The sequence below is a fragment of the Leuciscus leuciscus genome (assembly GCF_965113295.1).
Source record: "Leuciscus leuciscus genome assembly, chromosome: 20".
Taxonomy (NCBI): Eukaryota; Metazoa; Chordata; class Actinopteri; order Cypriniformes; family Leuciscidae; genus Leuciscus; species Leuciscus leuciscus.
The window spans coordinates 26,034,515-26,051,155 of NC_138744.1; the positions used below are offsets into that span (position 1 = coordinate 26,034,515).

General features: G+C 38.8%; 1 long non-coding RNA gene across 1 annotated transcript; it reads left to right on the forward strand.

Annotated features, from left to right (window-relative positions):
• The first annotated feature begins 3,590 nt into the window (after window positions 1-3,590).
• LOC309483568 lies at window positions 3,591-7,163 on the forward strand. The gene is made up of 4 exons (XR_014200591.1): window positions 3,591-4,329; window positions 4,519-4,600; window positions 4,802-4,964; window positions 5,661-7,163. It is a non-coding gene; the product is annotated as an uncharacterized lncRNA (long non-coding RNA).
• Window positions 7,164-16,641: the final 9,478 nt, after the last annotated feature.

Here is a 16,641-nt window from a genome sequence, read left to right on the forward strand (position 1 = left end):
TGTGTGTGTGTGTGTGTGTGTGTGTGTGTGTGTGTGTATCTATCTATCTAACTTATTTATCTATCTATCTCTCTGTCATAAACTTCAAACTACTTTAAACTTTAAACCAATTTAAACTTCTTAAGTTTAAAGCTCCCAGCTCCCAAGCAACTCCATAGCAACCAAACTTGAGTATCCTAGCAACCGTTTTGCAAGACCTATATCTCTGTATCAGAACATCGTATAGAGATGAGGTTTGGCTCTTTTGACTCATGCTAGCAAACAGCACTTTCAACATGCTACACATGCTAGCAGTGAATAGTATAAGAAATTATGGTCTGTTCCCAACTTCCACTCCAATATATATATATATCAAAATGTTCCTTCACTTAAAAGAGCTTAATTATCATATAGAGACTATTACATCCAATCTCAGTAATATGTAAATAGTATCACAGAGGGCAACCAACAACCATCTTGATTACAGGGACTTCAAATAGCTTGTCACCTTAAACATTTGACCGTTCTGTTTTAACACAAGATCAAAGATGTGACCACTACAGATAGATCTTATCACCTAAAACCTTTTGCTGTTCGGATTTCACAGAACATCAAAGATGTGGGCACAGAGGAAAGATCCTCAATTTACATTTAAGACAGAGTTTCAGCCTCATGTTGAGAGGGAAGACGAATCTGTTATTCTTAAATTACACTTAAAAACAGAGCTTCATTTACATGTAGAGGGGGAAGACAAACGAAATAGGGGATAAATGTTTGAGCTGAGAGGATGAGTTTCATTCTGTATGACTCCGCTGAATCCAAGGTGCTTTGTGTACCTTGCCACTGCTATGCTGTAATAAACTTCATTTTTGAGATCTTCGACGTCCACTTCATTTTTTCTTACATTGGCGAGCCAGACCCAGTCGACGGATTTCCAACAAAAAAGGGAAAAGGTAAGAAAAAGCTGTTTTCTTTCATTTATGCTGTTTTTGTCAAGGAATTCCTCGGTTTAAAAAAAATCTAGAAAAGAAAAATTAAGGACAGAAGAGATCAAATTTGGTTTCTATTCAGTATTAGCAGGAGGAGTTTTAAGCCTCCGTACAATTTTGTTTAAGATTCTAACGTAACTGAATAAGCCCGAAGCAGTGTGGTGACAGACTTGTATTGGAATTGTTGTTTCTAAAGTAACTGAAACAAAGTGCTTAAGTGTAAAGTTTCTAAAGTAACTGAAATTTGGTGTTGGTCTGTTATAATTCTGTTAAGATTCTAAAGTAATTGAATAAACCCGAAGTAGTGTGGTGACAGAGTTATTTCAGATTGGTTGTTTCTAAAGTAACTGAAACAAATGTGTATGTTTCTAACGTACTTGAAACCGATTGTGAAGTTGTAATAATTCTGAGGAAATTCTAAAGTAATTGAATAGACCTGACGCAGTGTGGTCACAGAATTATTTCACAACTATTGTGTGTTATAGCATAGGCTAGACTAGTGAGTCTGATGTGCCGTGACTTTGTGAAGTTTAAAACAAAGAACCCGAAGCAGTGTGGTTTTGCCCGATGTACTGTGGCATTGTTTTAAAATTCATAAATATAGTTTGAACCCGAAGTACTGATAAGCAAGCTGTTTTAAGAAAATAACATAAAAACCCGACGTAGTGTGGTTGTGTCCGACGTACTGTGACAGTGTTAATTTTTTTTGATATTGTTTAAGCCTGACGTACTGTGGCCAAGTTGTTTTAAGAATATAACATAAAACCAGACATGGTGTGGTTTTGTCCGACGTACTGTGACAGTGTTGCATTTCTTAACTGTTTTGCGTAACGAAATTTAAGGACCAATGGATTGTGACTGTGGTTAAGTTTAGAAGCCTCAGGTAGTGTGGCTATTTTGATCATTTGTGTCCGAAGTACTGGAGCTGTGAATAATTAGACTAACAGATATCTTAAAGGAACTAGATAACATGTAGTCATTTAAATTGTGAATAACTATTAGATCACGAGATATTTTAAAGCTTGATAAGACTTTTGAAAATGGAAGAAATTATTGTTAAATATATCGCTAAACACGGTTCTCAGGGAATGTTTGACGGAATAGAGAATATTGTTGATAAACCGTACAAGTGGGCTATCTCTAAGTTTGAAAATTATCCCAAAATGCCTAAGAACAAAAATGGGAAAATTGCTAATGCGCTTCAAGCACTTTTTGCTTCATACAAAGTAACTAGGAGGAGAGTAGATGAGTTAGAGGCTGAAAATGAGCGACTCAGTGTTGGGGTAATTTCTACAAAAAAATTACCTGGCTAGTGAAACGATATGGAAAGAAGAAAAGATCAAGATGCAGAATGAGATTTCACTTCTTAGAACTAACAATAGTATGCTTAAATCATCTGTGGAAACATTGTCTAAAAATTTGGAGGAAGCGAAGGCGACTTGTCAGTTTATGATAAAGAATGGCTCAACAGAGAAAAACCCTGGTAAGACATTGTTAGGTGTCACGTTGTGTAACCCAGTTCCAGAGATGCCAGATTTGCAGGAAGACAGTGCTGTGGGTTGGGAAAAAGATTATCAGTCATTCAGTAGCCAATACTCTGACTGTAGAGTTAGATTTCCGATGGCACCAGTTCATTCTATTACGACTACGCCTGCTAGAGAAGGAAGGGAGGAACCAATGACCACTACCATAGTCCGAGGATTTAATCCAACTGAACTAGATGCTGTGATCAAGAATATTGGGAAATTTGATCCTGCCAAACAAGATCCATTAGGTTTTCTAAAAAACTTGGAGGAATATACTGAAGTTTACAATTTTACTGACGGTGATGCGTGCGTTTTGTTAAGAATGTGCCTGCCTGACACTTTGTCTGGAGCCTTAACTACGAAAGTAAAGGACAGAAATGCTAATAAGTCAGAGAGGAAAAAGGCACTGCTTGAAGTCTTAGGTGTGATGTCAGTTAATTGGGATAAAATATCTGAGATGCACATGAGGAAAGGGGAGCATCCAGCAGCATTTTCAGAACGATTATTGGAGATGTTTAAAACTTTCAGTGGCAATCCGGACATTACTAAGAATGATGTCACTTTCAAGTCTGCCTTGATTAACAAATGTGACAAACTCACCCGGTCTGCTGTGACAATGCATGTGACACCACTATCTGAATATAATGACATTATTGCTAAAATGACACAGTTTTACAACAATAATATTCATGCAAATAGTCAAATGAAAGCTGCCAAATCTAGACATCCAGTTGCTGCCTTTGGCGAGAGAGAATGTTCTACATTGTCTAATGGTTTCCATCATAGACCAAGGAGATTTGCAAGAATAAATTCAGAAGGTGTTATTCTTTGCTATGCATGTGGAAAAGCTGGTCATATTGCTAGACATTGTCAAGACAATGAGAGACCTCTTCAAAGCTTTGTCTGTCATGCATGTGGAAAGGATGGTCACATTGCAAGGCACTGTTTGGAGAAAAGAAAGGAAGATCAGGAAGTTGTTTGTTTTGCTTGTGAAAAGATGGGACACAAGGCAAGACAGTGTCACTTTTCACACAAAAGAAAGATGGGCTATAGTGGTTTGCTTAAGAAAATAGGCAATTTAGAAACCCAGTTGGCACTGTTGGAACACTGTAAAATCCAATAGCTTTCCTGACTCACATATACTTAGTAAACTTTACTCAGTAACATAAAATACATACTTCTTACTAGGTTTTGTTGAGTTACAGTCAATTGCAGGGTGAAAATAACAAGTTACTCAATCGTTTGAGTGACGCTTACTTGAAATAAGCAAGTAGCAACAAAGGATGCAATGACGTTACTAAACCAGTGAGAGGCAGCAGTGAATTAAAGCATGCCTAATGTGCAGAAAAAACAAAGAAGAAGAAGCGGCACTTGTGAGAGCATGCGCAATAGATTCTGTGCGTATTTTATTTTCGGCGCCCATTTTGCAGATGTGGAAAGACTTTGACAGACTACCTACATTTTTATCTGGAGCTTCGCTACGTTTTTGGAATAATAATAAGGTGAGTAATCAAGCATGCGACTTTTGTGTGAATGTTTTTTTTTTTTTACTGTCTGTCGCTAATTTTTACTGATTTCCTTAATGTCTAACGTTACCAAATAATTTAGATAATTAGAGCTTGAAGAATATGTTTTTTTTTGTTTTTTTTTTGCATAAAACTATCAGGTACCATAACAGTTCCTGGAATGCCTGAAAAGCGATTTATTTTTTCCAAATGTAAGAATTATGGTTTTCTACTTTACCATTTTCACTGATGCATTCTCCTCTGTTGGCATTGGTTTATACATTATTAAGGTTCCAAATCTGGTGAAATGGTGCACGTCTACAGTTAAAGGTAACCTGCAGCTTATGCAGAGATGAAGTATGTGATGCTTTTTGACAGTATTTGTGATTTCACAACAGCATTAAACTATTATTTTTTAAATTGAGTAAATTCAGATTGTAATGCAAGCACTGTAGAGTGATTTTTATTTTTTATTTTATTTTTTTACTCGAACTCAACTGCTTTATCACTGCATCAAAGATGGACCAGACCTTCTCAATGCGAAGACGTGAAATTGTGGATGCAGATGGAGCAGTGGCCAGCTCTTTTTACAGAGAGACAAGTAAGTACTTATTCATACCCTTTTCCACAATGAGAAACCACATTCTGTTTAGGTTTGGCTTTAGAATTGGCCTGTTGGCCTGACCATGCATTGAAAGATATTTTTTATAAAGATCAGAAAAATCAAAAATAATTGTTCATTGAAAGATTTCCACACTGTCCCATGCCTTTTTTCTTTCTTTTTTTTTTGCCTGTGTTTTAGGTGTTTGCAGAGTTTAACAGGATAGTCTCCACAGATCTGCAGACTGCAGAGTAACTTTTATGGTGCTGTGGATCGCTACACACCACTCTTTGTCACAATCTTCAAGTCTTCAAGAAGCATTGGAGAGAAATTAGATGAGCTTATGCAGCAAATTAATACAGGGGTGAGTTTACTGCAGCCTTAATTTTTTTAATTATTATTCTGAGTTGATCATGGTTTTGCTTACAATCAATCTAGATGTTGTCTAAAGTGTTGTGGGGTTTTGTTGATAAACTCTTTAACTGTGGACTGTAATCTTAAAGGATTAGTTAACTTTCAAAAAAACATTTCCTGATAATTTACTCACCCCCATGTCATCCAAGATGTCCATGTCTTTCTTTCTTCAGTCGAAAAGAAATTAAGGTTTTTGAGGAAAACATTCCAGTATTTTTCTCCATATAATGGACTTCAATGGCTTTCTTATAATTTTCTAACAAAATTATTTTGACTGTAGTTTTAATTCAATACCTTGCATACTTAAAGGGATAGTTCACCCAAAAGTTAAAATTATCCCATGATTTACCCACCCTCAAGTAATCCTAGGTGTATATAGCATTCTTCTTTCAGACAAATACAATCAGAGTTATATTAGAAAATGTCCTGTCTCATCCAAGCTTTATAATGGCAGTGAATGGCCGTATATTTTTTCAAGTCCATCAAAATGCATCCATCCATGATAAAAGTGCATCTATCCATCATTAAAATATACAGCCATTCACCATAAATCATTTTTAAATTATACAATTTTAATTTATAATTGATAAATCATGCCTTTTCACTTTTCTCTGTTGTAATATTTTTATTGTTTGGTTTCATTCAGGTATGTGATGTTGATGAAGCCTGGGCACAACTATCTGTTGGGGTGCTGACTGTCATTGATGAAGAACAACTTCCCTCTCTAAATAAACTCTACCTTTGCCCAGTGTCTACTGCCATCATTGTTGAGAGAGGTATTGTAATGGATAATCTGCAGAACCTGCCTCAGGCAATTTGCATCTATTTTGGTCTGTCTTATGCTTTAAATTTGGATTACCCAAAAGACATGAAAAATACTTTTAACTTCATTCAGAAATTGATGCTTGCTTTGAGACAGAACAAACTCTCACCAAAACTGCAATCTCTGAACAATCTCCTGTTGATTAATCAAATGTGCAAGATTGATGATGTTTGGCATTAGATTACATTTGTTTATGACAGTGGAATTAGATTAGTTGATCGAAAAATAAAAGGGAAACTAAGCCACTTCTTTAAAATTGTCAGCCCATTAGTTCATGAGCAAGTTAAAGGGTTAGTTCACCCAAAAATGAAAATTCTGTCAGTAATTACTCACCTTCATGTCGTTCAAAACCCGTAAGACCTTCGTTCATCTTCAAAACACAAATAAAGATATTTTTGATGAAATCTGAGAGCTTTCTACCTCCCAATGACCGCAACGTCATTGCAACTTTCAAGGCCCAGAAAAAAACATCGTTACAATAGTCCATGTATACAGTACTTCAACCTTAATATTATGAAGCAACAAGAATACTTTTTGTGCGCAAAAAACCCCCCAAATAACAACATTATTCAACAATCTCTTCTCTTCCACGTCATTCTCCTACGCTGTTGACGTAGTGTAAACATCTCAGTGCTTCTGGGTTCTTTGTCAGAACGTAGGCTTATTATTGGCCAGCATCACACATGACCAGCGTCAGCCAATAATAAGCCTCAATCTGACGTAGAACCCAGAAGCACTGGGCGTTTACACTACGTTAACAGCGTAGGAGAATGGCGTGGAAGAGAAGAGATTGTTGAATAATGTCGTTATTTGGGGCTTTTTTTGCGCAAAAAAAGTATTCTTGTTGCTTCATAACATTAAGGTTGAAGTACTGTAGTCACATGGACTATTTTAACTATGTCTTTACTACCTTTCTGGGCCTTGGAAGTTGCAATGACATTGCAGTGTATGGAGGGACAGAAACCTCTCAGATTTCATCAAAAATATCTTCATTTGTGTTCCTAAGATGAACAAAAGTCTTACGGGGTTGGAACAACATGAGGGTGAGTAATTACTGACAGAATTAACATTTTTGGGTGAACTAACCCTTTAAGAATCTGTCAGCGTATTCATTTCTAATGTACATGTGTGTCAGAGACATTGCTTTTTCATCGTTTAGGCTTAAATGATGAAATACTATTCCATCGTTAATGAATGTAGCCACTTTTTTTGCACTTCTATATACCAAGTTTGGTCTCCGAAGTGTTATTGATTAAAGTGAGTCATTGTTATGTATTGAATTGTTAAAGCTGTTTGTTGAGAATCTGTTAGAGTCAGGGTATCGTCTCTAATATATTTTTTTTATTCAGATTTTATATACATTTACTAATACGTTATTAAAATCAAAGGTTGTATTTGTTAACATTAGTTAATGCACTGTAAACTAACATGAACAATGAATAGCTGTATTTATATTAACAAAGATGAATAAATACTGTAACAAATGCATTTATCATGGTTAGTTCATGTTAGTTAATACACTACCTAATGTTAACTAATAAACCTTATTATAAAGTGTTAATGTTTTTTGTTTTTTTTCCCCCAAAAAATTTAAAAACCTAAAGTGACTATTTACATAAATTGTATACCCCAATGCAAACTTGTGTGGACCACCCCTGTGTCAGTTGTTTAGAAAACAAATACAATAAATGTACCTTTGAACTGTATCATTGCCTTACATTTATTTGTCCAGTTGTAAATGTTATCTTTGTAAAATTGTGAAAGTATTCTCAATGATATATAATAGATGATTGATAGCACTTAAGTTATTGGAGTAAAGCTTACTTGCTATTTTAAGTGCAATCGGTTTGCATGGTTTTAACAAGTAAACTGGATTGCTTTTGAAGTAAAGTAAACTCAGTAATTCCAAGTTGTATGCAGAAAACATCAGAGTTAACACAACTAGCATAAATGAGTACATCTAAAGTAAATAATCAAGTATACTATACAAATTAGTTTTAAGTTACTGGAACTCTCTTGTAAGTGTACACTACTAGAAATGCACTTGTTAGTACTACATACTATTCCTATTTCACGTTACTTAGTTTTTTAAGTGCAATCGGTTTGCATGCTTTTTTTGAGTAAGCTGAACTAATCGGATTTTACAGTGAAGGAAATAAAGAAGTCATTCACACCTTGTCAAACATATCACTGCACCAGCAACATGACTGTAGCTCAGTCACAAGCAAATGCTGATGCAAATTAGAATTAGTTTTATGATAGTAACACATTGTAGAAAAAGGTTTACTATCAAAAGGGGGGTGATTCTTTATGATTTATGAAACATGTTTTATTAGCATTGATATGTAGTTGTAATGTATAATAAATGTTTTAATGACATTATGTTTAGAAATAATTTTTAACATGTTTTGAGATGAAACTTCTGTGACTTTGATGTTTGAATGTGAAAAGATGGTTGTGGGAGAAAGGGGGGCAACCTCTTCTTTTGATTATAGTTTCAGATATAAGCATCGAGATGATTGTCTGAAATTTGTAACCTCCTGGAGAAAGGTGATCTGGTCGTTTGAAGGACGAGAAGGAAGTGGAGCCAGGGGGATTTTCTCAAGAAAAAGAAAAGAATAGAGATTTCCAGACCTGCAAGATCCAGAACTCCAGGCCTAAAAGACCTAGAAACCCTGAGACCCACCATGGGATGGATGGAACTGATGAAGAGGCACAGACTCGAACAACACCAGTGACTGCTTCTTCTAGAAGGACTTGCGCTCCAAGTGGAAAAAATGGACAATGAGAAGTGAAACAAGAGGAGATTTCAGAGACAAACCATTTCAGAGACTACGGACAGCAGTTTTTCCACATAGAGGGAAAACAAGTGGATAAAGGATGTCCACACTGAGAAAATGGACACAAAATGACACACACACACACACACACACACACACACACACACACACACGCACACACACGCGCATACACGCACACACACACGCACACACACACACACACACACACACACACACACACACACACACACACACACACACACACACACACACACACACACACACACACACACACACACACACACACTATATTGTCTCTGGATTGTTGATTATTTGAGTTATCAAAACTAAACAATATGTTAATGTCATTGATGCAAAGGAAAGATAGCCACATTGTGAAAGCTCAACAAGGCCTTAAAGGAAAAGATGAGGTTCTGACAAAACAGATGCATGATGGAGACTTAGCTATCACCTATTCTGGTTTACTTTGGGATGTTACCTTTAAAACTGCTGTTTGTGTATGTATCATTCTTATTATCGGTCAGTGCATTATGTTATGCTGTATGTGTTCCACGCTGAAACGTAAGATTGAAGATAATTCCATGATCAATATTGAATGTTCCAAGTGGATATGATGGTTCTTGGTTACCTCGTATATATATATATATAAAAAAATATATATATAAAAAATTTTTTAAAAAAAATACATTTCATTATCACGAACTATGATAATTTTGCTCAAGTGAAGTAGAGCCATAACTCAGTGTGCAGGAGGCGTAGATCCCGAAGACGGGTAAGGTTCTCTGATGGCCATAAGGGAACAACCTAAGCCAGGGCTACGCCGCCACTGGGGCACCTGCCCACCAGGTTTCGGGAGGTGTTATCTACGAAAAGGGAGTGGTTGTGATGCTACTTGGGGCCAAGAGCATCAAAGGGGGGTCTATAAGAAATTATGGTCTGTTCCCAACTTCCACTCCAATATATATATATATCAAAATGTTCCTTCACTTAAAAGAGCTTAATTATCATATAGAGACTATTACATCCAATCTCAGTAATATGTAAATAGTATCACAGAGGGCAACCAACAACCATCTTGATTACAGGGACTTCAAATAGCTTGTCACCTTAAACATTTGACCGTTCTGTTTTAACACAAGATCAAAGATGTGACCACTACAGATAGATCTTATCACCTAAAACCTTTTGCTGTTCGGATTTCACAGAACATCAAAGATGTGGGCACAGAGGAAAGATCCTCAATTTACATTTAAGACAGAGTTTCAGCCTCATGTTGAGAGGGAAGACGAATCTGTTATTCTTAAATTACACTTAAAAACAGAGCTTCATTTACATGTAGAGGGGGAAGACAAACGAAATAGGGGATAAATGTTTGAGCTGAGAGGATGAGTTTCATTCTGTATGACTCCGCTGAATCCAAGGTGCTTTGTGTACCTTGCCACTGCTATGCTGTAATAAACTTCATTTTTGAGATCTTCGACGTCCACTTCATTTTTTCTTACAATAGCTACATGCTAATAGTGATTAGTTAAGTAAGAACTCTATAAAAACTCCATAGTAACCATCTCTGACAACTACCAACCACCTAGTAACACCATATCAACCGCTCTGAATACCATAGCAACCACCCAGAACACCCTAGCAACCACCTAGCAACCACCCAGAACACCCTAGCAACCACCCAAAATATCCTAGCAACCACCCAGAACACCCTAGCAACCACCTAGCAACCACCCAAAACACCAAAGCAACCGCCTAGCAACCACACAAAAGACCCTAGCAACCACCCAAAATACCCTAGCAACACCATAGCAACCACACAAAACATCCTAGTAACCACCCATAACACCCTAGCAACCGCCTAGCAACCACCCAGAACACCCTAGGAACCACCCAAAACACCCTAGCAACCGCCTAGCAACCACCCAAAAGACCCTAGCAACCACCCAAAATATCCTACCAACCGCCTAACAACCACCCAGAATACCCTAGCAACCACCCAAAACGCCCTAGCAACCACCCAGAACACCCTGGCAACCGCCTAGCAACCACCCAAAAGACCCTAGCAACCACCCAGAATACCATAGCAACCACCCAAAATACCCTAGCAACCACCCAAAAGACCCTAGCAACCACCCAAAATACCCTAGCAACCACCCAGAATACCCTAGCAACCACCCAAAATACCCTAGCAACCGCCTAGCAACCACCCAAAAGACCCTAGCAACCACCCTAAATATCCTAGCAACCGCATAGCAACCACCCAGAATACCCTAGCAACCACCCAAAACACCCTAGCAACCACCCAAAACACCCTAGCAACCGCCTAGCAACCACCCAAAAAACCCTAGCAACCACCCAAAAGACCCTAGCAACCGCCTAGCAACCACCCAGAATACCCTAGCAACCACCCAAAACACCCTAGAAACCACCCAGAACACCTTAGCAACCGCCTAGCAACCACCCAAAAGACCCTAGCAACCACCCAGAATACCATAGCAACCACCCAGAACACCCTAGCAACCACCCAAAACACCCTAGCAACCGCCTAGCAACCACCCAAAAGACCCTAGCAACCACCCAAAATACCCTAGCAACACCATAGCAACCACACAAAACATCCTAGTAACCACCCATAACACCCTAGCAACCGCCTAGCAACCACCCAGAACACCCTAGCAACCACCCAAAATACCCTAACAACCGCCTAGCAACCACCCAAAAGACCCTAGCAACCACCCAGAACACCCTAGCAACCACCTAGCAACCACCCAAAACACCCTAGCAACCGCCTAGCAACCACCCAAAATACCCTAGCAACACCATAGCAACCACACAAAACATCCTAGTAACCACCCATAACACCCTAGCAACCGCCTAGCAACCACCCAGAACACCCTAGCAACCACCCAAAATACCCTAGCAACCGCCTAGCAACCACCCAAAAGACCCTAGCAAACCACCCAGAATACCATAGCAACCACCCAGAACACCCTAGCAACCACCTAGCAACCACCCAAAACACCCTAGCAACCACCTAGCAACCACCCAAAAGACCCTAGCAACCACCCAAAATACCCTAGCAACACCATAGCAACCACACAAAACATCCTAGTAACCACCCATAACACCCTAGCAACCGCCTAGCAACCACCCAGAACACTCTAGCAACCACCCAAAATATCCTAGCAACCGCCTAGCAACCACCCAGAATACCCTAACAACCACCCAAAACACCCTAGCAACCACCCAGAACACCCTAGCAACCGCCTAGCAACCACCCAAAAGACCCTAGCAACCACCCAAAATACCATAGCAACCACCCAAAAGACCCTAGCAACCGCCTAGCAACCACCCAAAATACCCTAGCAACCACCCAAAATACCCTAGCAACCGCCTAGCAACCACCCAAAAGACCCTAGCAACCACCTAAATATCCTAGCAACCGCATAGCAACCACCCAGAATACCCTGGCAACCACCCAAAACACCCTAGCAACCACCCAGAACACCCTAGCAACTGCCTAGCAACCACCCAAAAGACCCTAGCAACCACCCAAAATATCCTAGCAACCGCCTAGCAACCACCCAGAATACCCTAGCAACCACCCAGAACACCCTAGCAACCGCCTAGCAACCACCCAAAAACCCTAGCAACCGCCTAGCAACCACCCAAAAACCCTAGCAACTGCCTAGCAACCACCCAAAAGACCCTAGCAACCACCCAGGACACCCTAGCAACCACCTAGCAACCACCCAGAACACCCTAGCAACCTCCCAAAATACCCTAGCAACACCATAGCAACACCATAGCAACATCCTAGCAACCGCCTAGCAAAAAACGTTCTGCTCCAAACTTTCTCAAGCCAACTTAAAGTTTGTCTCGGCGAACTTTCGCATCTAGTTATTATTCTTCTTCTTCTGAGCCAAATTTTAGACTGTATCTCCTCCTAGACCGTTAAAGCTACGACCACCAAACTCGGGTCAGACCTTCAGACTGTTCTGACTTAGTGTGCTATATCTTTTCAGACTGATTTGAGTTTCAGTTTTTTTAAAAATGAATACTAAAAATCATAAAAATCCCATAGTCTTTCATTGCAGACTGTTCAAATTGATCCAAGACTACGGTGGCCCATTAGTGTGCAAGCCAAAAACTCAAATCTAAACTCCCTGAAGCCCTAGACTCAATAGCGTACCGCACGATATACGTCACCTTTTCTCATTAATATTCATTAAGCTAGCGACGGTTGCTAGGGGGGTCAAACTCGCGCGTCACTCATGCTAGACGCATGTAAACAGTTTACGGACGAGATGTCTACTGAGCTAAACCTGCTAACTCTGTCCGAGAATGATGTCCCCGGTGCCAAATTCACTGGTATAGAAGTAGAAGAACATACAAATATTCAATTGAAGAGATGGCTTGAGTGTAGAGGGCTGAAAAAGACGGGAAAAAGAGCCGACCTGATCCAGAGGTAGATTGTTATCGACAGAATTTCTCCCCCAAAAAACATCGCCTTACGCCACTGACAGTGACATTTTGCAGTTTCAACAAGCTATCTTTTACCACCCTATGTCCTGTCTGTCATATATACTATGTCCTCTGGTTGTCTTACGGTTGACAGTTGTTGGGGGTAATTTATATTATTATTATTAATGTATTTATCTTTTGTTTAGCGATCGCTAATGCTACTTGGTCACAACCAACAACACTTAATTTTTAATTAATATCAAATCTAAATTCTCTCAATTATTTTACCCTCTCCCCTAAGGCTGTTTCCTTACTACAGAAAAAGTAAATCTGTCAGATCTAGGGCCTACCTGTAGCATGACCAGGCTTGCTAGAAAAAGGCAGAGGCTGAACATGTCTTACATATTTAAATCAGAGTATTTTAAGAAAGTAGGCCTACATATGACTTTTATGATAAATACATGTCATTCAAGGCAGTAGTAGCACCTACAAGTAACTATATATATATATATATATATACATACATATATATATATATATATATATATATATATATAGATATAGATATAGATATAGAGAGAGAGAGAGAGAGAGAGAGTTATTCATTCATTCAAAATAATGTCTAGGGCGTAGTACAGGACTAGTGTCTGTAGTAGTGTTGTTTTTGGCGGCCTGTTTTAATTTTAGTTTTAGTCTAGTCTTTGTGTCAAGCTGTCGTTTTAGTTTTTATTAGTTTTAGTCACGTTCATACTCTTTTTAGTCTAGTCAAGTTTTAGTCGACGAAAACTGATGACATTTTAGTCTAGTTTTAGTCAACGAAAACTGATGACATTTTAGTCTAGTTTTAGTCAATGAAAATTGTATTTTAGTCTCTTTTAGTAATGCAATTCTATTTAACCCAGTCAATATATAATTTCAAACAAGGTTATCTTATTATATTTAGTATATTTAGGGCTGTGACGGTGGCAGTTTTTTTATTTATTTTTTACCACCGCGGTAATGGACCAACTACCGGCGGTGGTTGGGGGGTTATTTAAAAAATAGAAAATAAAAACTCGTTTTATATTTCCACACAAAGACGCGTGATATAGCCTATACTCTGCGCTCTGAGAGGGATGTGGGACACGAGCAGGAAAGAGACCATCGATCTCTTCATGATATCTTCGTGTTTTCTACTTGATGTGAATTGGTCTGAAGAGCGAATTTTATCCTCCACAAGGGCGAGATATTTAGGCTATGTTTGAGATTGCGCTGCCAGAGAAAGTGAAACTAAAAATCACCCGCGCGTGTGAAACGCGACTCTGTAGGCCTACATAAGTCTCTTAATTGAACTTGTGTCATTTTATGTATTTTTCAGATGTAAAGATTGCATTGCATCAGGGAAAGCAGGAGACATTGACGTATCAGTTGACAAAGGGAAATGGTATCAGAAATTAGCAGATACCCATACTGAGAGTCCACAAACTGCTCTCGAATCTAATGATTGGAAGGAGTTCCTACCATCAAACATCCCACCACTGTACAACTATGGCTACGTGTATCACTGGCTGGTGGAATCTCTGCCCACTCTTCCCACAAGGCCTACTCAGACAGAAGACAGTGATGAGGAGGATGACATAACTTCAGTTGTCACTGAAAAATCTCTGCGCCGTGGCTGGCAGTATGTTGACTCAAACTTTGTTCAGGATATCAAAGTAAGGCAGACTCATAATTCTATAGTATACAAAGCAAAAGTTGATGCATCTATGAAAAATGAGCACCATGATGTATCAGTTGAGATGTCGTCTGTGAGTGGTGCAGTTTTAAGTGCAACGTGTAAATGTAAAGCATCAGCCCTAGGGCGGTGTAGTCACGTGGCTGCCCTTCTTCTTTTCCTGACAAAAGTTGTCGACACTGATGTTGGGAGAACACCGGCTTGTACAGACCTACCATGTGAGTGGAAACGGGGTCGGAAACGAAAAAATCCTGGTAGCATCAATGCAAAATCGTATGGTAAACTCCCTCCAACTAAAGTAAAATCTTTCGATCCGCGTCCAGATGGCAGTCATGTCAAAAATGAGGATGTCAATGCCTTCTTGACTGAGTTACAGGGAGCAAACAGTGGAACTGGTGTTATCAGTATGTGGGAAACAGTCCTTGTATACCATTATGAGGACTATGATTTGCCAGAGAGCTACAGGGATGTCATCACCAGCTTACGTAGTGTGTATGAAGCCAACTTACTACCTAAGTGCAGTGTGCAATGCATCAGTTCGATGATTCCAGGGACAGTTGAGCAGTCATCCTCAGATGTTTGGTATTCAGAAAGATACCTCAGAATGACAGCTTCCACGTGTAAAGAGGCTCACAAGATTTGGGAGGTCATAGCAAACTGTGAACAAAAAATGAGTGCTGCGGTGAAGTTAAGACTGCTACACTACATCCGGAAAAATGTGTGGGGCCTCGACAGAATCACCACAAAACATATGAATGAAGGAATCAAAAACGAGGACAGAGCAAGGGACAGTTATGTGCTGTTTAAAAAAAAGACTGTTCCTGACTTCTCTTGTGAGAAGACCGGACTGTTTGTTTCACACAGGCTTCCCCAACTGGCTTGTAGCCCTGATGGCTTATCATATGATCCCTCCACAAATAGTTTTGGTCTTGCTGAAATCAAAATTTTAGGGCTTCTTCAGAAGAAATCTCCTCAGGAATGTGTTGATCAGTACAACTCTGGAGAAATGACCAGCAAGGACATCCAAGCCACCTGTTTCATGATTAGTGACAATAAACTTGTTTTGCGTCGTTCTCATCCCTATTATTACCAAGTTCAGTATCAGCTTGGTGTCACAGGCCTTGAGTGGTGTGACTTTGTCCTGTGGTCAGTGAAAGGAGATCCTTCCATTGAGAGAATCTACTCCGATTCAAATTTCATTGCTGACATTATTAACTCAAACTATAAGTTGTGGAGCTGTGTTGTCATGCCAGAGTTGGTTGAAATGAGGGCCCCTCGTAATCTAATACCATTCATTCTTCCCAAATAAAATATCAACACAGTATTGACATTGAATGTAGTTTTCTTTTGACAAGTTTACTGTAATAGACCTTTCACCAAACATTTTTTTACAGCAGAAGTGCCTGCTCAGCATTTACCTCTTATTGTTAAAACTTTAACTTTGATTATATTTACTTAAGACAATGGCGACATTTTGATGCTATACAAATGTTTGCTTCAGAAATGATCAGTTATTTATGGGTATTTCATTGTTATTCATGATGATTTTAAACTATTAACTTTTGAATTAAAATGTTTAAAAGATCATTTCATGTGTATGCATTTCATTAGTTTTATGTAAAATACATTTTGATCAAAAATTCCCAAGATATCAATTCTATGTTAATCTACTCATTACCTCAAAACTTAGAATATTTTCTATTATCTTTCTTTATTGCTTTCACTGTACATACAATGAAGGCAATAGTGCACAACTGTTCTCTTTGCAATTAACCTTCATTCTCTCTGTGGATATAGGTTATAAATTACCCCTATATGTAAA